The sequence below is a fragment of the Abramis brama genome (assembly GCF_963993115.1).
Source record: "Abramis brama genome assembly, chromosome: 20".
Lineage (NCBI taxonomy): Eukaryota > Metazoa > Chordata > Actinopteri > Cypriniformes > Leuciscidae > Abramis > Abramis brama.
The window spans coordinates 2470537-2494893 of record NC_139982.1 but is presented as its reverse complement, the minus strand read 5'-3'; the positions used below and the strand labels follow the sequence as shown (position 1 = coordinate 2494893).

General features: G+C 40.4%; 1 gene segment (V, D, J or C); it reads left to right on the top strand.

The window, feature by feature from the left end:
* Window positions 1–18332: 18332 nt before the first annotated feature.
* Window positions 18333–20508, top strand: LOC311070375 (immunoglobulin lambda constant 7-like). The segment is given in 3 exons: window positions 18333–18356; window positions 18994–19045; window positions 20014–20508.
* The last annotated feature ends 3849 nt before the right edge of the window (window positions 20509–24357 follow it).

Genomic DNA, 24357 nt, shown 5'->3' with positions numbered 1-24357 from the left:
TGAAAGCTTGTACTCTAGCCTGAGAATCTTTCTCTAAAGTTCAGGTGGGGATAAAAGTGTGTTATGACAAACGTGTTTTGGATAGATCTTTTGCAGTTGGTGATCAAGTATTGGTCTTACTTGGATCTGCATTATCTGCACGATTTTCTGGACCATATGAGATCCTAGAGAAAAAGTGTGAGACTGATTATACAAGTGCTTCAACACAATATTCAAGTAAGTAATGAACAGCCAATTAAACAGCACCCTTATAGGATTAATGCTGTTAAAAGAGCTGTAATGAAACAGGAGACTCAGTACTTGTTGGAGAAAGGATTGGCCAGTCCTAGTGTTACTCCCTGGAGTTCCCCGTGTCTCTTAGTGCAGAAATCAGAATTAGACAGTCAGTAAACTCAACCTACTTAAAGGATACTGGCAGGTTCCTTTGACCAAGGGCATCTGAAATTTCAGCTTTTCGTAACACCAGATTGCTTTTTTCAATATAACGTTATGGCGTTTGGCTTGCGAAATGCCACTGCTCCATTTCAAAGATTTGGTCAATTTAGTACTTGTTGATGTTCCTAACTCAATCCTTATGTTGGTCGATTTGATTGTCTATTCACAAAGTTGGTCTGAGCATGAATCGTTATTAGAAACTGTGTTTAAGCATCTAGATAAGGCATCCCTAACACTTAATCTTGCTAAATGTGAGATTGGGAAAGCAACGTTGACCTATTTAGGTGAACAGATGAAACAGGGTCAGGTGCGCCCTTTGTCAGCAAATATCTCGGCTATTATCAGAATCAGAATCAGAAAGAGCTTTATTGCCAAGTGTGCTTGCACACACAAGGAATTTTTCTTGGTACTGAAGCTTCCAGTGCACATATACAAATACAAATACAACAAGAAACATAGTAATAACAATTCTAAGAACAGAATGCTTTTGACAACATTAAAGCCTTGTTGTGTGTAAACCTGTGTCTCCCTTACAAAAAAGAAGTATACTTCAGGTTCATTTCATTAAGTATACTTAAGTAATGTTCAAGTATATTTTATGTATACTTTATGTAGTAACTAATATCAATGTACTAGTAGTAAACTTGTAACTGTATTATTTCAGTACTAATTCAGTACTACTGTATTTAAGGTTTAGAACATCAGGTCTTGATTTCTGACATGCTGTGTTTAAGCATTTGTAATTAAGACCAGAAAGATCCATGATTTTGGTATTGGAAATAGCTTGTATGAAAAGAAAATTTGCGTGATAGGAAATCTGTTGTATGAAAACAGGATGAATTGTGTTGATGAACACAACAGACGGATGTTTTGCTAACTGTGTTTAGAGTTTTGAAAATGTGACAGATTGGACAAAAGTATGTTAATGTGGCATCCGTGTTAGTTTTGAATGGGCATGAATTTGAAAGTTTACACCAGGGAGAGAGTTGCCTCACCCCCAAAAGGCACACTTAAGCTCTACCCCTCTAAGATACCCGACTACGCCACCCCGGAGGCAAATTTACTGGGGAATCGCCTGATAAGATTAACTTAAAGCACACAGGTTCGGTTGCAGCTGAGATAAGACCCGAGACAGATGAAATACAAAATTACAGTTTTTATTTAGGCACTATTAATATATGTGTATAAATATGCAAATAAACATACACACAATTCTGCCTCCACTCCAGAGCTGGGGACTACTTGCTCATTCTCTGAAAAATGACACAGCAAACACTCGTGCACTCACACTTCAGACCACAAATGTGGAACACTGCAATCGGAAGAGACCACCACCAAACAGAGAGAGAGAGGCTCGTCCACACAGACACGGATCCTGATCACCCCAACAACTGGAGAGGAAGCAGAACTACACATTAAACCTACAATCAGACATACCCTTGCATACATTCTTAAAAACAGTACTCAATGGGTTAACAGCAATTACACACGTCTGGTTGCCATCCACTAAGAGACCAGTTCACTGAAGCGGTGGATGGCCAAAAAAAATAAAGAAATACAAATTCACAAATCCAAGTAAAAAAAAGAAAGTGATCGGTTTACAACTAGTTCACAGGAACTAGGTTGACACAACAAAATAATAAATTCTAAGAAAAACAAAACAAAATAATACTAAACATTTTAAAGCAATGGGTTCACATACACAAAGAAAGAAATCAAGACAAAATAAGCAATGAATAAATCAAATTATAGCGTTACACCACTCCAAGAGAAACTAGATCAAGATGACTGCTGGATGGTTAAACCATTTGATGTCTCAAAGCGAGAGTAACGTTAGGCCATTGTATCGAATCTGCGGCACGCCAGGCTACCAGACAGCTGATGTTGCGAGTGTCCAGCTTTAAACAGGAATAAACACCAGTACCACAGCAGCACGTGAATGCAGTTCGCGGTAGATTACACATCCATTCCTGCAGTCGAGCTGGCAAAGCACCGTGAGACGAGAGTCTGTAACGTGACCGTATGCAGCACAATACCGAACGATAATCAGGAATATATCATTTAGCATAAGACAGTAACAAAAACCCTGACGAGAAACCCACTGCAATGTTCCTCCCTCCGTCTGTAAACTAGAAAAATAAATAATTTAAAATGATCAATTCAGAACCGTAGTGCAACAAACAGTAAAATTAACAACCTACCGGTTTAAACTGCTTGTGATGTACAGGGCATTTAAACTCCAGGACGTAAAATCGACCGGTTACCACCTGCGTTGTACCGCAGACTAGTGATGTGACATTTGAACCGAGGCGTCGGAGCGTGTGTCGAGAAAAAGTGGGCGTGCCAGATGAAGCCGCGATTCGAGGCTTGTGTTGTTAACGTGAAAATCACGTGACTAATGACAAACGAGGCCTCGGTTTGTGTGGCTACGTCATCGGTTCGGTCCGAGTGTCGCTTCCGGATTAAATTCGAAACTCGCGCCTCCTTGTGGGTGTTGTCAGCAGTAGTAGAATCAGTTGTAGTAGTGTCTGTCAGAGAGTTAGAAAACTATCATTGTCATTGTCGTTATTGTGTCATATGTGTTAGGGCTGTATATTATTACATTATCAGGTTAGAATAGTTATAGTATATTATTATTATAGTAGGGCTATATTATAGTCTTGTTATATTAATTAGATAAGATTATTTGGATTGCTCTGGATTTTTGGATCTGGACTGGACTGCTTTTTGATTTGGATTGCCCTTTTGGATTTGTTTGCTTTTTGTGACTCTTCCTTTTTCCTGGTAATGGAGCCAGCAAGAAAGAGGGAATCCTCCCCTGTCTGGGCTCAACAGAAGCATCAGTGTCCTCATTTGTACCACTGCCATTTTTACGTTCCCCTTCATCCTCTGTTCCTTGTGAAAGGATATTTTCCCAGGCTAGAGAGATTTTGTCCAAGAAGAGGAATCGTCTAAACCCCAACACACTTGAAATAATTCTGTTTCTCAATAAAAAATCTATTTTTATTTTCCTTCCTTCCAGACTATTCTGTTGCAGTTTACTTTAATCTGTTATCTATAATCTGTTAAATTAATAAATTATTACACTCCCTCTAACATAAGCACTGCACTCAACAGTGTCACTGTTGTTGTTCATACTGTCCCTATCCAAACAATTTATGAATAATTAATGAACTGTGTGTGTGACTCTGGTGTGTGACTCAAGTAAATTCAGACAGAGAAAGATACATATTTTATATTATACACAGTAATGGACAAATGTCTGATCATGTCTTTTTATTATTGCAAATGAAAGGTTACAAACATCAACAGTGAGTACAAAATAAATAAATAAATATTGTTTATTTATAAAAATATTTTTATAAAATATACATTTAAATATAAATATATTTACATTACAAATAAATATTTTTATTTATAAAAGCATTTTTTATAAAATTAGGGAGGGAGGGGGGGGCGCGACACTGGTTCAGAATGAATTAATTTGTCTGCTATTTCTTTGCACAGTAGCTAGGTGTCACTAGTGAGCAATGCTGAATGAAGCTTCGAGTAATGAACCTTTAGCTGAAGCAATGGCCTGCGAGGTCTCAGTGGTTCAGGAAGCCTCATTTTGCCATCACTACCGCAGACTTCCTCAGTCCACACTAGAGAAATACGTGAGCCAAATAAGTACATAAAACCCAGTTCACTTCAAACGTTCAGGAATACAGCCGCGACTGCAGCTCCTTACCAGACAAAACACTCCCGCGACACGCCGGAAATGGATGACGTCACCCGTGACTAGTAGACGCACCTTCCTTCCACACCCAAAGCGATCTTTATAGGCGACGGAAAATAAGGCACGCCCCAGAGAGAGATTATTCTCATTGGCTACATTAGCAATAATAAAAACTGTAACAGTAACTCCACCCACCATCGTCTGGTTGAGCCAGGCAGAATTATAAAAGACTCAAGATTGACAGATATTGTGGAGAGGAAGAACAGAGGATAAAGCTTTTGACGAGACCGACCGAAGTTTGAATGATCTCATTCTTTTCCCTATTGCCATTGAATATCAGGTGTTTATTTTACATACAATCCCAATAAGACAGCATCCATTTATGACTTTAATTAATCACATACACTGAATATGTTGTTATGTTAGGCCTACACACTGTTTCATAAAGTACTGTTTTAGAAAATAAGTATAAAATATAGTATACATATAAGTATAAATATCTTACATTCATCTAGCATCTAAATACTATTTACACTTATTACTAAAAATTATTTTCATCTAATGCTATTTTAAATTAATGCAAATAGACATTACCATATCTTATTAGGGTCAAATGTCCTTGCTGAAGTTGTCTTTAAATGTGTGAAGGTGTTGCGCTGTTTTTTCTTTCCTCCTGCCACATTTAAGCAGTGTCACATGATCAAGAGTGCAGTTATACTGAATATCAGCACGCCTGTGATTCTACCATAGACATGAAGAGCAGCACGACTGTGAATGTGATATTACTTTATATAACAGTTCTATAAGCAACAACTTTCTAACTTTCCTTTCAGACCAAATCTGATTAGTTAGTATGTATATTATTTCCACGACCACTGATGAAAGAAACCACTGAGATCAATCCTGGAGTGAGAGAAAACACATTAAAAACAGCTGGTGTTTCTGCTTCACTCCGCATCGCTCTCATACTGTGATCTGAAACACTAACTATAAAACATCCCAGTGCCATAATCAATATCAGCTCTAACTCTTATTTCATATCAAATATATTACTACAGATAAATGTATATTTACTCAATGAATGAATTCATTTTTTAAGTCTTTAGAAACTTTGAACTAAACATTGATATTGTGTAGTTTGTGATCCTCCATCAGCAGCTGCAGTTTCTCTCAGCTGTATCAGTGCAGTCACTGTGACGTCTGACTGACAGAGGTTTTTGTACGACTCTTTATCACTGTGTGAACACCCATTTACTGTTTGGATAGTGTAAACTCTGACAGTAATAATCTCCTGTATCTTCAGTCTGGACTCCACTGATGGTCAGAGTAAAATCACTGCCAGAACCTGCTGTTCCACTGAATCTAGATGGAGTTCCAGTATTAAGGGTTGATGTCCAATATATGAGGAGTTTAGGAGCTTCTCCAGGTTTCTGTGAGTACCAGGCTAAGTAATATTGATTACCACTATACAAATACACATCACTGCTGGTTTTACAGTTTATTCTGACTTCTTCTCCTGGTTGAACTGCTGGTATTGATGGACTCTGAGTTACAGTGATCTGTCCTCTACACTCTGAAAGAAAACACAAACAAAAATTAAAATTCTATGATGATATAGAGTATATGATAAACATACATATTTCACCTTTTTAGAGAACTAATAATCATTATAAAAGCTGTATTACACAAACCTTGAATAAACAGTGCAATGGTCCAGATGAAGATGTTGATTGTGTTCATTGCTGTAGTTTAGTCTTGTGTGATGATGAAGAGTGTGTTCTGTTCTGCTCTCAGTCATGAAGTGTTAAACTCACAGCACTATAAACACTCTCAGAGCACTGAAGCATGTGCTGACAATGCAAAGAAGTGGGCAGGATTTACAACAGCTTGTGCTGAGAACAAACTCATATACACTAGAGTTACAGAATCATGACTTTATTTTGTATTTTTATTGTGACTCCTGAGACACTGAGGATGTGCAGATGAACGTCCAAGACCCAATTTCGCCTGGCGGTGTGCGCGACATTTTTTGTAACAACGCGCGCGGCGCCGCATCCGAAGATGAACGACTTCGAGCCGAATCTGGCCGAGCTCGAACTTCTCACCACACCGGCACCCAGTTTGCACGTCTAAATGAGTTGCTTACATTTAAAAAATGAGCATACAATAGCATAAAAAGTATTTTTAATGAACATAAGGTCCATGTTTAATAAAAATGTTCACGAAACTTAATAAAATGTTTAGTGAAATTAGAAAATATGTAAGAGATCGTTAATTTAGTTATGTGGTATACACATTCTCATATCCATATATTTTGTTTTATTGTCACGAGTAATAATCTCAGGGTTTACTGGGTTTTACACGATTCTTTTTGTAGTGTGGTATTGGTGGTGGTGTACTAAAATAAACATTGTCACGTGTGTAGCTTTCTTCTTCTCACCTCTGATTCCTGATGGTTTAGAGGACAATTACTCGAGTCGCCCCCTGTCGTTTCAAAGAATAGTACAACGGCGAGCGCATCAAGTATAAACGCCTCGTCCGTTTGGGGAGGTGCGCGCGCAGTCTGCGGAGACTCGCGCTGCGGAGCCAGGCGAAAGTATAACCAAGGCTTCAGGGAAGTCAACGTCACCAAAGAAGTGGGTTTTTGGTTGCCAGGGCAAGACAACCCTGCACAGATTCCCAAAGAACCCAGCGTTAAGGGACCAGTGGATGGAGTTTGTTTTTCCAGAGCAAAAACGGAGTTGTGCAAGACTGTTTGTTCCCTGCATTTCGACGATGATTGTTTTATAAACAAAGCCCAGATCGACGGATTTGCAGATCGTCTAATGCTTAAGGATCGAGCAGTCACAATGATAAAGGTTCGCGGTCGTGGTTGGAACCGGGCGGTGAGTAAAACTGCTTGTCTGCTTCAAATGTCTCTGTGTTGTTAGCTCGGCGCGTAAGCACAGCTTTAGCTTCGCCCACACGGCACGCCTCCAGCCGCTCGTTTTTTTTCCGGAAAGACTCGGTACAGCCTATCTTTCTTTTATAAATATAATAAAAGTAATAAAGACTTTTTGAAGATTTGAAGGATGCAATACTACTCTATAGGTACTCAAGATTAACATGAGATTGACTGAAAATGAGTGTTTCACCCCCCCTTTAAAAATATAATTTATTTCTGTGATGCAAAGCCGGATTTTCAACAGCCATAACTCCAGTCTTCAGTGTCACATGATTTTTCAGAAATCATTCTAATATGCTGATTTCACGAGTTCACACTTACATATAATTTGAAGGGGTAAGGTTTAATGCGTATTTGGCGTGCTGTCCGGAGGGAGGGCTCCGAGCTCGGAGTTCGGCCCGAACCCAGAGTACTCCCCCCGTATGTAAGTGTTTAGGACTAGAAGCGTGGAGAAGGGGTGGTGGAGGGATGCTGTAAAACTGTCAATGGAATGAGGTGAGACTGCTGAGTATATATACACCTCTTACCATTGATTGCTGAGTGCTCTCCACTTGTGTTAATTATCTGAACGTGCTCCTCCCGAACCTTGTTAATAAAACATCATTTCACGAGTTCACACTTACATATAATTTGAAGGGGTAAGGTTTAATGCGTATTTGGCGTGCTGTCCGGAGGGAGGGCTCCGAGCTCGGAGTTCGGCCCGAACCCAGAGTACTCCCCCCAAAAGGCTAAAGAGCAGAGGACAGCCGCCGGACTAAAGACCCCCCAAATGAGTGCCGAGTTTGGCGGGCTGGCATCTCGATAAGGGGCCTGGATGCTTGACCGGGGAGGCCCGTAATGGTGGCTCACTGCCTGGACTGACGGTCCCCTGTTGGTCTGCGAACGGGGAGCGGTTGTAGTTTTACAATGACCGATCGGGAGGATTTGCGCTTTTCCGCTAAGCCCAAATGCTCGCTGGACAGAGAGAGGAAATGGAAAAGAGGAAAATGAGTGCTTGCCCAGGAGATTTTCTCACACTGCATCCGCTGTGAGACCAAATGCTCGCTGGATGAAAGAGAAAACGTAAGTGCTCTACTGGGAAAGTTCTCACTCCGTCCGCTGTGAGACCAATGCTCGCTGGACAGAAAGAGGAGACAGGAAAGAAGAGAAAGAGGAGATTGAGTGCTCTTTAATAGAGAAGTACTACAGAAGAGACATCACTGCTGCGGCAGTGGAGAAGATTAGCCAGAGTAAAAGAGCTCCAGTGGGAGCATAGGAGACATCACTGCTGTGACAGTGGAGACATTAGCCAGAGTAAAAGAGCTCCAATGGGAGCATAGGAGACATCACTGCTGTGGCAGTGGAGAAGATTAGCCAGAGTAAAAGAGTTCCTGTGGGAGCATAGGAGACATCACTGCTGTGACAGTGGAGACATTAGCCAGAGTAAAAGAGCTCCAATGGGAGCAGAGGAGACATCACTGCTGTGGCAGTGGAGAAGATTAGCCAGAGTAAAAGAGTTCCTGTGGGAGCATAGGAGACATCACTGCTGTGACAGTGGAGACATTAGCCAGAGTAAAAGAGCTCCAATGGGAGCAGAGGAGACATCACTGCTGTGGCAGTGGAGAAGATTAGCCAGAGTAAAAGAGCTCCAATGGGAGCAGAGGAGACATCACTGCTGTGGCAGTGGAGAAGATTAGCCAGAGTAAAAGAGCTCCAGTGGGAGCAGAGGAGACATCACTGCTGTGGCAGTGGAGAAGATTAGCCAGAGTAAAAGAGTTCCTGTGGGAGCAGAGGAGACATCACTGCTGTGGCAGTGGAGACATTAGCCAGAGTAAAAGAGCTCCAATGGGAGCATAGGAGACATCACTGCTGTGGCAGTGGAGAAGATTAGCCAGAGTAAAAGAGTTCCTGTGGGAGCATAGGAGACATCACTGCTGTGACAGTGGAGACATTAGCCAGAGTAAAAGAGCTCCAATGGGAGCAGAGGAGACATCACTGCTGTGGCAGTGGAGAAGATTAGCCAGAGTAAAAGAGCTCCAATGGGAGCATAGGAGACATCACTGCTGTGACAGTGGAGACATTAGCCAGAGTAAAAGAGTTCCAATGGGAGCATAGGAGACATCACTGCTGTGGCAGTGGAGAAGATTAGCCAGAGTAAAAGAGTTCCTGTGGGAGCATAGGAGACATCACTGCTGTGACAGTGGAGAATTTAGCCAGAGTAAAAGAGCTCCAGTGGGAGCATAGGAGACATCACTGCTGTGGCAGTGGAGAAGATTAGCCAGAGTAAAAGAGTTCCTGTGGGAGCATAGGAGACATCACTGCTGTGGCAGTGGAGAATTTAGCCAGAGTAAAAGAGCTCCAGTGGGAGCATAGGAGACATCACTGCTGTGACAGTGGAGACATTAGCCAGAGTAAAAGAGCTCCAATGGGAGCATAGGAGACATCACTGCTGTGGCAGTGGAGAAGATTAGCCAGAGTAAAAGAGTTCCTGTGGGAGCATAGGAGACATCACTGCTGTGACAGTGGAGACATTAGCCAGAGTAAAAGAGCTCCAATGGGAGCATAGGAGACATCACTGCTGTGGCAGTGGAGAAGATTAGCCAGAGTAAAAGAGCTCCAGTGGGAGCAGAAGAGACATCACTGCTGTGACAGTGGAGACATTAGCCAGAGTAAAAGAGCTCCAATGGGAGCAGAGGAGACATCACTGCTGTGGCAGTGGAGACATTAGCCAGAGTAAAAGAGCTCCAGTGGGAGCAGAGGAGCCGTCACTGCTGTGACAGTGGAGAAGATTAGCCAGAGTAAAAGAGCTCCAGTGGGAGCAGAAGAGACATCACTGCTGTGACAGTGGAGACATTAGCCAGAGTAAAAGAGCTCCAGTGGGAGCAGAGGAGACATCACTGCTGTGGCAGTGGAGAAGATTAGCCAGAGTAAAAGAGCTCCAGTGGGAGCAGAGGAGACATCACTGCTGTGGCAGTGGAGGAGATTAGCCAGAGTAAAAGAGTTCCTGTGGGAGCAGAGGAGACATCACTGCTGTGGCAGTGGAGAATTTAGCCAGAGTAAAAGAGTTCCTGTGGGAGCATAGGAGACATCACTGCTGTGACAGTGGAGACATTAGCCAGAGTAAAAGAGCTCCAGTGGGAGCATAGGAGACATCACTGCTGTGACAGTGGAGACATTAGCCAGAGTAAAAGAGCTCCAGTGGGAGCATAGGAGACATCACTGCTGTGACAGTGGAGACATTAGCCAGAGTAAAAGAGCTCCAGTGGGAGCATAGGAGACATCACTGCTGCGGCAGTGGAGAATTTAGCCAGAGTAAAAGAGCTCCAGTGGGAGCATAGGAGACATCACTGCTGCGGCAGTGGAGAATTTAGCCAGAGTAAAAGAGCTCCAGTGGGAGCATAGGAGACATCACTGCTGCGGCAGTGGAGAATTTAGCCAGAGTAAAAGAGCTCCAGTGGGAGCAGAGGAGACATCACTGCTGCGGCAGTGGAGAAGATTAGTCAGAGAAACAGAGCTCTAGTGAGAGCGGAGGAGACATTACTGTTGCAATATTAGAGAAAATTTTGCCAGAGAAATTGAGCTCCTCCAGGACCAGAGGAGATATCACTGCTGCAGCAGTGGATAAACTTACCTGGAGAACTGAGCTCCTGCGGTGTGTGGCTGAACAAAGGGAGGAGGAGAGTGGGGCTTAGCGGGCCGACGCTCGTCTTCTTGTGCTTTAGATCAAAGACGCGAGAAAAAGGAGGCGAGATGAAATCCTTGCAGGATTATGCACATTGAAGTTTAAGTGACCGAGCAAAGATAACAGTTTGCGTTTAGAACAATTTTGATTGTCTGAAGTTTATTTAGTTAAGTACAAAAGAGACGGTAAAAGACGAAGCTTGCATAAATGTAGGCATCTTGTATTTATTTAACTGTGTTTCAATTAAGGATTACTAAACTCTTGGCATGAAACACATTGCTTGTATAGCCTACACACTTTTTTTGCGGCAGAGGTTCTTCAAAGACGAGAGATTATTCATCGGACGGGAATTGCTCGATTCGGACCTGTTAGGACGATACTGCCGGGCTACATGCTGCAAAACTGTCAATGGAATGAGGTGAGACTGCTGAGTATATATACACCTCTTACCATTGATTGCTGAGTGCTCTCCACTTGTGTTAATTATCTGAACGTGCTCCTCCCGAACCTTGTTAATAAAACATAATTTATTATCAATGTTAGAAATATTTTATTTTTATTTTTTCACCTGTGATACTTTTTTCAGGATTCATGGACGAGTAATCTGTAAGCAATCACATCATTACCAAATTACACAAGCTGATTGGCCTCTGCTGATCCTGTAGCCAATGAGATTGCTTGATAATTGAACTGTATTTTATCATTCCATACTAAACAATATTGCATAGTCAGTGCTTTTTATTTTACAGCCCTGTTCCCCATGTTCTTACTATGCACTTATTATAGTAATTGAAATAACTGGGTAATAACTAGGTACTAAACCTGAACCCATGCAGTTACCTTATATTACCCAGTACTTTTCTTTGTACATTGTAAGTACATGTAAGTGCACATACTGTAAAATAAAGTGCAACCGCATAGTCTGCTGTTATCAATTTAAAAATGAACCAACATAGTGTTGCTCTAGTGATGAGAGAAACAAAGCTTTTAGAAACCATTGAACCAATTGATTTGCAAAATGATTCACTGTATAGACCTTATGTAGCCCTTTTGACTTCCAATCTGTATTTTCACAGCGATTTTACGTATTTATGAATGAACGACTCGTTTTAAAATCTTCCCGGTCTACTGACATTTGTTAAGACATTGTAACGTTTCAATGAAGACAGAAGATGCAACTGCAAGAACTCAGATTCATTGAATGAACACGTAGAAGGAGAAATCAAACACACAGTCCAATAATCCCTGGTAGCGCAGGGGGCAGATGGGCAACCCGAATTCCGTGGCGTGATGAGAAGAGATGAGATCCTTAGACGAGGCAGGCTGACAGGAACACAAACACGAGCCCGTGATGTGAAGAGACGAGACAGGATCCTTGGACGAAGACAGGCAGACAGAACTCAACACGAACTCCAAACGGGAACCGGGAACACCAACGAAGACCACACTGCACAGGGAATAAATCCCACAACGATCTGACAAACACAGGACGAAAGACCATGAGCTTAAAGGGATACTGCACCTTTTTTTCATATTAAACTATGTTATTCCCTTAAGTGAGACGAGTTATTACATACCTCTCTCGTCTCAGTGCGTGCACTTAATCGCTCTGGCGCGCGGCGACACTTTGATAGCACTTAGCTTAGCCCAGTTCATTCATTAGGGACCAAACAGAGATGAAGTTAGAAGTGACCAAACACCTCCACGTTTTCCCTATTTAAAAACAGTTACACGAGTAGTTACACGGCCAAGTATGGTGACACAAAATAAAACGTGGCGCTTTTCTAAGCGGGTAAAAAAAGATAACTATAATGTATGGCGGAATAGCACTTTTGGGAGTAGTTCGACTCGGCGGAGTAAAAGGTCACGTTGGTTCTACTTCTAATGACAGAAGTGAGAGGGAGAGGATTTTTCAGGCGTGACTTTTTACTGCGCTGAGTCGAACTACTCCCAAAAGTGCTATTCCGCCATACATTATAGTTATCCTTTAACTATCCTATAACTATAAACTCGTCTCAGTTAAGGGAATAACATAGTTTAATATGAAAAAAACGGTGGAGTATCCCTTTAAACACAGTAAAAATTTGAGATTTGATAGAAATGACACTGTGGTGATGACACTGTTTTTGCTTCATCAGCAAAATGACATTATTGTTAATGTTGTATGAAAAGGAGATGAATGTCAGTAATTCTGTAGTCTTCTACAGAAACATTAGACTTTATTTGATGGTTTGTAACCCCAGTATATCTCCAGAAACTAGAGAAGTAGTGTATTCCAGTAACATGAAGCTCCTGTGAGGACGCTGAACATCTGCTGATGGAGCTGCTCTATTCTGAGAGGAACACAATCACCCTGATGATGCAAATATGAGTTTCTCTGTCTGACACTTTATTCTCTGAAATGAGTCAGAAGAGCTGGACTAATGGAGAGATGAGGTTTGTTCATATTCATCAGTTTATAATGAAACACTGTGAGGGTCTGAAGCCTCTGGACTGCTGAGATCGTCTTTGACTCGGTTAGAGAGTAAGAGCTCGAAGAGTTCAATCCACAAAACTATTAATGATACGCTGGATTCATAAAACAGGTCACGTCTGTGAGCAGTTGTGTTTGTATGAATGTATGAGTCTGAAACTATGACAAATTATGCAAAACAGACATAAATATGAACAATCCTTCTGTTAACAGAATAGAGAGGCTTTGGAGAGATGTCTGGGTTGCAGCCACAAACATCTACTACATGTGCTTCATCAACTAGAGGAAGAAGGACAGCTGGATATGTCTAACCGTATGCATCTCTTCTGTTGCCACTACAAGTTTTTTCCACGACTTCAAAGTCACCTGGACACTTTCCGTGACGGATGGGACAATCATCCCCTAAGTACAGAAGGACATCTGACTCCAGATCAGTTGTGGAAGATGAGGTGCCCTATAATGTTTTATGATTGTCTGTAACATTTAATTTAGCTGAAAATGATTGTATGATTGGACAAGCTTCTCCAACCTTCATATATACCGTAAAACTTCAAATAATAGCCCGGGCTTTTATTTTCCCAAATCGCCGAACTGCACCGGCTTGTATTTGAGACAGGCAACTATATGAGACAGGCCTTTAATTTAGTGTTGAGACTTCACTCTGTGCTGCAATATACATTTAGTTTTACATTAATTTACAGAAATCAGCTGGTTGAATGAAAATTGCTGATGTTATCACATTTTCAGGTGATATTCTCAATTCATTCAGTTAACGGACGCTCTGAGGTCAAGTGAATTCAGACTGCAGACTAAGCAACGAAGATTGTATTTAATTGTACAGTACAATCAAAACATAGTACAGACATGATCTTACTTCCATAATGTCCTTAAACATAACAATATTGCTGGCCATAAACTGACAAAGTGCGCGTCCGGTGTGCAATACCTCGAGTTGTCATAGACGCGACGCGGCGCTTAAGGCCGGTGACACACTGGATGTGTGGCGTAAGCGTCTCAGCTGCGTGGCGTGTCCGTTTTTATTTCGGCTCCCATGTTAACAGGTTAGAGCTTGCACACTGCCTGCGTGACACGCGCGTCTCAGGCGTGGCTCGAGCCGCGCGGAAAACGCGTGCATGCTAGAAATAGAACCGACGCCTATTTTTCACGCGACACGCAAGCGTCTTGGAAGCGTTTCCATGCAAAATTAAATAGGAAAAGATGTTTATATGACATTTTGACACGAATACATATTAATAAATGTCATTTTGATGTTTGAAAGTGTCTAGGGTTTGACATAAATGCAAATATAAATGCAATTTAAAAAAATATTATCGATTTTCAAATACTGCACCTGTCAATACAGAACGAAATATTATGTTGCCTATTTTGCCGTCAACACTGCCGACGTTGCCTTTGCTGCTATATATTTATGTTTAATATGAAGTATAGGCCTTCCACAACTCTCTCCCCATATGTCAAATATATCAATGAGGCTTATCATATGTCACCTAGCAGCAGCAGCGCCGCGTCAGACACGCTTCTGGTGTGCAAAGACATGGAAAACGCCACGCAGCTGACACGCAACAGAAACGCCACGCTCACGCCACGCAGCCAGTGTGTCACCGGCCTAACTCTCTCTGCCTGTCTTGCTTGCGCTATTAACAGCTCGCGCCCAGATGCGCAGGGCTCTCTTGCGTGCGCAATCTGCACCATAGACCTGTCAAACAGACGATCTGACGGGTTTTAGAAGATTAAATAAAACCTGAAACTAAAAACAGACCATGCCTCTATTTGAGACCGGCCTTTATTTATCCAAACCTGTAGCCACACCAGGCGTGTAAAAGAGACGGGCGTCTATTTGGGACTCGGCTATTATTTGAAGTTTTAAGGTATATATATATATATATATATATATATATAAATTACTTTTCAGTGTATGTGGTGTGAAGAAATTCTTTAAAAGCCTTGAACAGTTTCACAGCTCAGCACAAAGCAGGGACTCACACAGAACTATCACAAGAGATATAGTCATTGACCTTCCAGAGAGCATTTGTCATTGTTTCTTATTCTCACAGTAATATTAAGCTTTAAGGGAAGCCATTATTTTCTAAATGTACAGCAATATAAAATATATTTTTGTCTCATTCATATAGGACATCAACATTTCCTTGAGTGACTGGGAAAGCAGTGTCCTCCCTGAAGAGCCTGAATCTGGGATCCAGGTTCCAGGAATAGAGGGCCCGCTCACTGCAGAGGCGTATGGGGGACTTAGGGTTGCAGTGGACCCAATGGGGCCATCAGAGTGTTTTGGCCGTGATATTTATATTTCAGTTGTACAGTATGTGCAACAACATTTCAATGTGTATATGTAAAGAATTACAGTTCCAGACAAACTCTGGTGTTCAGCAAAGTTGTAAGTATTTGACATCTGTGTAATGTCTGAATACACTGTTAATTAAAACAAATTGGTCTTTGAAAAGTCTTTGAATGTTTTTTTTTATTTTTTTTTATTTTCAGTTGTAATTTTTCTACATAATGAATTGAACACTCATACATCATAACATTGACATAGAGTCACAGATTTATTTTTATGCCATTCGCGATAATTGATTTTCTTGGAATGATCTATTTTCAGGCGAGGTTCTCTGTAGATCAGTCTTTGAACTGAACAATTTGTTTTTGAATAACATTTTGGTACATTATAGATGTAACTTATGCCAACTCATGAGATGTGAATCACTTCAATGACATCATAACACTGACAAGAACGTTGAACTCGGAAAGCAGCTGGATTAGGGAAATGTATTTTACAACATTTGCCATTCAACAATAGTAATTGTTTCTGAACTGTAAATTATCAGGTGGTGATGTGTTCTCTGTAGAACTATATTTTAATTCAATCTGATACATTATGAACGTTTGGCTAAGAAGCAAATTTATGCCAATTCAACCACACCTGTACACCAACCCAAATCCAGTGTCACATGTTGCAATACAGGCCTCCAGATCCATAGAAAACTCATTAAATGTACTGTACAGGGGCGGAGCCAGACGATGTAAACATTCGGGGCTTAGCCCAAACCTAGGGGGGTCCAGGGGCATACTCCCCCGGGGAGATTTTTTTCCCATTTACGTCAGCTAAATGCACTATTTTTCAGGCTGTTTGAGATAATAGAATGCCTAAAAATCTATACACTATCTGGGAAAATGATGATAGTTATTCAGTAAAAAAAAAAAAAAAAAATCACCCAGTAGAGCCTACAACCTATTTTGTATTTAATTGTTCTCCAGCTGTAGTGAATCCAAAACACCAAAAATGTTAAGGATGACTCATTTTCACCCCTAGCAACTAAAAAGAGGCAACCATTATCTGACTATTTTTAAGTTAGCCTACATAGGTAAAATTGGAATTTGGTGTAAACATCATTACTAATCTTAAGAGTTCAGTTCTGTTTAGTTTGTACTTAGCTGACAAATTTGCTACATCAGAATCCATGCCATAATAATTTAGGCTGCTCTACTTACAATAAAAGGCTTGAAATATTTTACTTTGTATGTAATGAATGTAAAATATATTAAATATTTACTTTTTAAATTAAAGTAAGGGGGGGACAAATAACTTTTCTACAATATTGATGCATCTGTACTTGTAATTGTTGTCATCAGGAGGAGGAAATATACTTTCTCATGTCTTTCTAATCTTCTTTATCACTATGTTTCTCAATTAGTCTCTCTTCTTATCCTACTAATGTGCCGAGATTAGCTGTAAAACATACCCTGAGATAACTTAGCATTTGATACAAGCTGTGTGTTTCGGTTTTACGAGTGTTAGGTCCTTTAAAAAACGTTATGTCCATATTAACTTCAGCCGGTTAGCCAGTAAGCTCGCTACGACGCCGGTGAAACATACAACAGCCCGCCAGCCCCTGATGACAACGACGAAGAAGAAGATTTATATTCTTCTTCGTTAGTTTTTATTAGCAGTTGGCAAACAAGCTGAGTGATGCGCGATGCATTACCGTCCGCCACCACGCACGGTAATAGAGCTTTTGTTTCATTTTTTGCCGCTCCAGTCAGAAAGACTGAGAGGAAATGAAACAAAGTTGAAGTTATTTTAAAAAAACCTAAAAGATTCAGGGCTTTTGACATTCGGGGATTAAGCCCAATTAATCCCCCCCCCCCCCAGCTGCAGTTTCTCTCAGCTATATCAGTGCAGTCACTGTGACGTCTGACTGACAGAGGTTTTTGTACGACTCTTTATCACTGTGTGAACACTTCTATACTGTTGATATAGTGAAAACTCTGACAGTAATAATCTCCTGTATCTTCAGTCTGGACTCCACTGATGGTCAGAGTAAAATCACTGTCAGATCCACTGCCACTGAATCTAGATGGAGTTCCAGTATTACGGCTTGTTGCATAATATATGAGGAGTTTAGGAGCTTCTCCAGGTTTCTGTGAGTACCAGGCTAAACGATGTAACTGATTACCACTCCACACATACGCATGCACATCACTGCTGGTTTTACAGTTTATTCTGACTTCTTCTCCTGGTTGAACTGCTGTTATTGATGGACTCTGAGTTACAGTGATCTGTCCTCTACACTCTGAAAGAAAACAGAAATTAAAATGATATATATGACGATATACAGTATATGATAAACATATAAATTTCACATTTTAAGATAATTAATAATCATTATAAAAGCTGTATTACACAAACCTTGAGTAAACAGTGCAATGGTCCAGATGAAGATGTTGATTGTGTTCATTGCTGTAGTTTAGTCTTGTGTGATGATGAAGATTGTGTTCTGCTCTCAGTCATGAAGTGTTAAACTCACAGCACTATAAACACTCTCAGAGCACTGAAGCATGTGCTGACAATGCAAAGAAGTGGGCAGGATTTACAACAGCTTGTGCTGAGAACAAACTAATATACACTAGAGTTACAGAATCATGACTTTATTTAGTATTTTTATTGTGACTCCTGAGACACTGAGGATGTGCAGATGAACGTCCATCTCTGTGTCCATATTCAGTCATGTGACCATCATCAATGCTACACTTCCACTAGATGAAGCGCCATCACTAAAGTAAGATCATGAATCATGAGTCTGTTCAGAAAGTATCAGGACTGATTGTGAATCTCTAATCAGAGTTCATGGTGTCACTCCATCTATCATGAAGCCTCATGTGTGTCTGAAATCATCAAATGGAGAAGAAACAGGCTGTTAAAGATGGAGACATATTAGAGCTTGTTCACGTTTCATGATCTTGTGTGGAGATTCATAACCAGTCCAGATACTTTTAGAACAGACCTTGAATATGAAAACATGCTTGACTGTGGAGAACATGCAAAATACCTTTTATATTTTCATTGTTGACACTTTCTATTGACTTTATTTCTATAAACTCATTATTTGAAGAGATTTTCACTGAAGATTGAAGTCTGAAGCTGCAGGTTTTTCTGTGAATCATGATGATTGATCTGCATATGAAGAACAGAAGCATCATTATGAGAAACTCCACAACATCATCCATGATCAAAGAGGTCAAAGGTCACCTCAGAGGTCACAGCTCATCAAATATATTTCTTTAAACAGTGTTATATCAGAAAGCATTTAGTCAAATCTGAATGAGTGAGTGTTGAGAAGAGCTGAGGATCTTCTAATATCAGTGTGTTGAAGTGTTGTTTCTCTCTCTCTGCTGGAGTGTGTGTTCACTCGAGTGGAATAGAGGTTTTTGTACGAGCGTTTCATTAGATTGTATCACTGTGGTACACATTCGGTGGAGGAACTAAACTGGTGATCAAATGTAAGTCTATTTAATCACCTAATAAAAAAATACAATTTAGATTTCAGAAAGTGTTTTACAGTGGAAACAAGAACAACATTTATTATTAATAATGATTATTTGCTATTGTGGCGAAACTTTACTTGAAGCCTTTATATATAATGCATTATAAAGGTTTCAATAGCGTATGTTATAATGTCATGTTTTCATAAATAACTGTCACCAAAGTTAAAATGTTTTATAATATTTGCACTTTCCTTGTTACATCTAGAATTGGTTGTTTGTCATGAGTTTTAGTGTATTATAATTTTTTTTTTTTTTAAATATATAAATATAAAATGAAATAAAAATCTAAACATATTTCCACACACTGTCTCACTATGAGTTTAATCAGTTTATTACAGGTTTGTTTTTCCTTCATTTATTTCTACACTGAGTTCATATTTAGTTCATCTTTTATTGTAGAAATCATACATGGAAAAAAGAGATTTGACATCAGAATGTAAATGTTGCTACTTTCTGTAGTTCAGTCAATGATACTGAATCTCTTTTGCTCATGTTGTGCTTATAATTCAGTGTTTTGTTCATTCTGTATGATTCAATTGTGTTTTAACTCTGTTTGAAATTGAGTTACATTTTCAGTTCAGGCGAATATCTCAAAATTTAAGATATTTATGTTCAGAGTGAATAATTGCTGGAATTAAAGCAGTCAGATCGGCCTGATAATAGATAATATGTGTTATAACTGCTGTTACACTTATTGATTAGATCATACATGCATTTTAATGTATATAGCAGTGCATAATTAATGCATTAAAAATACTTTTATAATGCAATATGTATGAAAGCTTTAAATAAAGTGTTACTGATATTGTTTTATAATGATTGAATCTAAAACTAGAGCAGCATTATTCCTATGCTGTGAATGTGCAGTGCAGTGTGTGTGTGTGTGTGTGTGTGTGTGAATGTGTTGTGTTTGTCTCCTGCAGCTGGTCCCACAGTGAAGCCCTCAGTGTCTCTGCTGCCGCCCTCTTCTCTGCAGATCTCTGGAGACTCAGCCGCACTGCTCTGCCTGCTCAGCTCTTACTCTCCACAGGGGGCGCTGGTGAGCTGGACACTGGACGGGTCAGAGGTCACCGAGGGGGTTCTGACCAGCGCAGAGAGCCAGCAGGACGGCCGCTACAGCCGCAGTAGCGTCCTGACCCTCAGCAAAGCACGCTGGGAAGAGGGAGAGCTGTACGTCTGCAGAGTAACACATGATGGAGCTCCTCATGAGGTCTCGTTCCACAAGAGCTCTGAGTGCTGATGTTTCTCTCCTGAAGATGAGCCGTATCTGAGTGTCCTGTGTCAGGCAGGATTCACATGAGTCTAGTGCTGCAGCTGTAGTGATTTACAACTCAATACTGAAAGAGTGTGTGTGTGTGTGTGATCTTTCAATCTGCTGTGTTTGCTGCAACATTCAATAAAGCTTCTCAACAAGTTCACTTTGTGTCTGACAACATCATTCAACTAACAGATGAAGATGCAGGTGCTTTTCAGAAGGTTGATGTAGCAGTAAATGTCAAATAAAGCTCTTGGGGTTTGAACATGGTCTCTGGAGACAGAGCTGCTCTATTCTGAGAGGATCACAATCACTCCACCCTGACAAAGCAAATGGGGTTTTCAGTCTCACTCTCTGATTGGTTACATGATCTGGACTGGAACACTTTCACTTCTGCTGAAAAGAGAATGATGAAAATACCCTTATGAAAAAGAAGTTTATTCAACTGTGATATTAATATACTTCTTTTAAACTAAAAATAACAAAGTATACTTTCAGTCTAATTGTTATGTACTTCTCAGAAATACACTTAAAATTGTTCTTAAGTACTCTTGACTTACACTGACAGAAAAGTCAAGAGTATTTGGTAGGGGTGTATCGATTCATCAACTACATCGATGTATCGATTTATATTCCTATGATCCAACTACATCGATCTGTGCTCGGCAAGTTGGCCTTCCGGACGACATATATCGATCTAATATCGTTTTAAAAGGTAATGAATCGATTGTATCGATACTAGGAAATAACGCATTGGATTTAAGCACGTCAGACTTTATGTGGATGTTTTTTCTTAGCACTTTTAATGATAAAGGCGTTAAACGTCACTCGATTCAGTCTGCCTATCTGTGACGTCGTCGCCATGCGTGACGCGCCAGCAGCGCAAAGACAACAAGCAGCGCAAAGACAACAAGCAGCGCAAAGTCTCTCGCCTCAGAGAAACGGACTTTCCTGTCCTCTCAGCCGCTTTACTGCAGTAGCGCGCACTCTTCAACTGCACGCGCAAATGCGCCGGCGCGCTGTAGGCCTATATCGCTTCACTATATATAAAGCACAAAATAAACTACAAGCATGCAACGACGTTACGTTTTAAATTACAAAAAAAAAAAAAACGTGTTGTCCAGATTCAGTATCTGCGGTCAGATGATGTTGTCAGGCTATATGTCCGTGTCATTATTCTATCATTATTTTAATAACTTGTAACGAAATAAAGTCTCTCACCTCAGAAAAACGTCCTACTTTATTCAAATAAAATGTGAATGCATTTGACATTAATTGTTGTTTACTTGTTTGTTTATATTCATAATTAATTGATACCTGATTCCCTTACAATAATTTTTGGCTAAAAAGTCACTGAATCGATTTCAAGTCACTGAATCGTTTCGGATCGTATCGTTCTAAATGAACCAATATCGTCCTTGAATCGTATCGACAACCACGAATCACGATATGAATCGAATCGTTGTTAAAACGAATCGTTACACCCCTAGTATTTGGACTATACATGTATTTAATCTTTTGATCGAAATATACTTAAAGTATAATTAAGTATTCCAAGTACACTTGACTTGTAGTTGTGTAGTGTTTAGTCTTTTGATTGAGTAGCCTATTAATTATTATTTTCACATAGTTTTACATACCGCCTTATAAACTTACATTGTTTTAAAATATTGATTTATAAAGATAATAGATTTGTTCCTGATTCTGAGTATCTGAATTCTTCAGTAGAATGGTAACACTGGTATTGTACGCAGAAATATACTTTACAGTGCTTTTCTAAACTCTTCACACAACAACACGCCTACATCACACAATTGGCCAAATAGTTCATTTTCTGGCCTAAACCACATTTTGTAAAATAAATACAAACTCTACATTTCAAAATGCTAAAAACCCTTTTCTACATATACACTCTAAAAAATAAAACATTGGGTCAACAAAAAAAAAAATATGTTAACGTTTTCCACTAGAATTTTTATGTTAAGACTGCTGGCAGAATTACATTAATTCAAAGCGATGTTTTGAGTACGGTGAATTACTTTTTTTTTGCCACAATAAAACGCATTTCTAAGTAACATGTAACAAGTAACATGAACTTAATAATTTTCAACATGAATGCAAGTAATTAAGTTGATCCAACATAATGTTTTAAGTTAGGTGAAGCAGTTTTTTGGCCACAATAAAACACATTTCTAAGTAACATGAACTTAAAGGGTAACTAAACCCCTGGTCAGAGCCTGACTCCACCCACTGTCAATATTTGAAAAATGCTAGAAAAGTGGGCAGACCCCAGCGGAGATAGAGGGGACGAACCGTGAGCGGGGGGAGCGTGCACCTGAGACCTGCTGTCAGACTCTCTAAAATGGAGAGTGACTCACAGGGTCGCAAGACGACATAAAGTACATGCATCTGATGAGTTTTATCAGAGCCCGTCATTCTCTGGTTTTATCGAGTTGATGTCAATAGCGCGCGCTCTCTGTAGGCATATTCATATTTTGCCGCTATGTGAAAAAATCCAGCAAAATGCGCCGACGCGTTTGTCGACCCCAGAGGATTAACTTTAGCCTAACCATAAATTGTGATTAAAATATATATGATCACTCACATCAAGACGCCGCTGCGGTGGTGGAGTCCATGAGGAGTGGCGTTTGGCACTGCGTCGCTTTTCAGCGCGAGCTGTGTGGAGAAGCCCATTTCCACCTCTATTGCGTTGGAGAAGCAATCCCGCGTAAAATGCAGGTTTCACACTCACGGTCTTCCAGGCCAAGTGCATGCAAACACTGGCGCCTAATTTCCAAGTCTGCTGGAAAGCTATGCAGTAGGGCTGGGACGGTTACCGCATTACCGCAATACCGCGGTCACGTGACGCCTACCGCGGGTCTGAGCTCGTCACCGTCATCACCGCAAAAAAAAATAATAATAAAAAATAAATAAATAAACACTGGCCTTCATGTGTTCACGTTGTGTCTAATGACATGGATTCATTGATTCTAATGACATGGATTGTGTCTAATAACATTGTGTCTTGCATGGATTCAAGGTTTTCTAAACAAAACTTATCAAAAGATGGAGCAAATCCGACTTTTCGCAAGTTCGCAAGTTGTTCCATGACACATAATAACATTCCATTCGTAGGCTATTGACTATAACCCCTTATTTACACTCTGTGGCGCGTTACGGCTGCGACGCGGCTACCGGAGCTGATCGCGCCCACTCTAGTCAATAAGTGTTTACAACAGCCACGACGCGGTGCGTTTCAGAAGCGTCTCTCCGCGCCGCTTCGCTAAAGATAGTCGCCTAGTCTATTTTCGACGGACGCCGCGTCCAAGCCGCACCGTAAAAAAAAAAAGTAAAAGCAGGACCTCAGCTTTTAATTGCAAGTGCTTATTTAACAATTCTCTCACGTGAAGACCGCATTTGTCAACCCTCGCGGAGTCGCGGCAAGTGCACACTCACAGCACCAGAGAGTAATCTTGACGGCACTTGCAAGAAAATGGATAAGTAGGCTAGGCTACATAATCAAATTCACAAATATTACACCATTTGAACATTATTAAAAATACATAGGCTACTGAGTTACTAAAACAATATTTGTCAAAGAATACACTTGTTCACAGTTTGAACGTTCTTGTTTCCATTTGTTTAATTTCAAGATCTGAGGTGAATTATCCATTGTTGCTTTTACAGCTACAAAGCTGGAGCACTAAACGATAATCAAAGTCACATTGCATGCTTTTAACATTAAATAAAGCACATAAACAGTACCTGAGATTATCATTGCCACACTTTGTTTGTTGTTCCAGCCGCAACGTCGCAGAAAAAAAACTGGGGGAGGGTGGGAAGGGGGGTTGAGGTTTAAAGCGGTTTACCGCAATACCGCGGGAATTTCTTGCTTTTCAACCGCGGTAAGAAAAAATCCATACCGTCCCAGCCCTACTATGCAGTCCAGCAGTGCTGTTGCAACCAGCAACACTACACCTACGTACCCTCCTGACCACTGTACAATACAGAT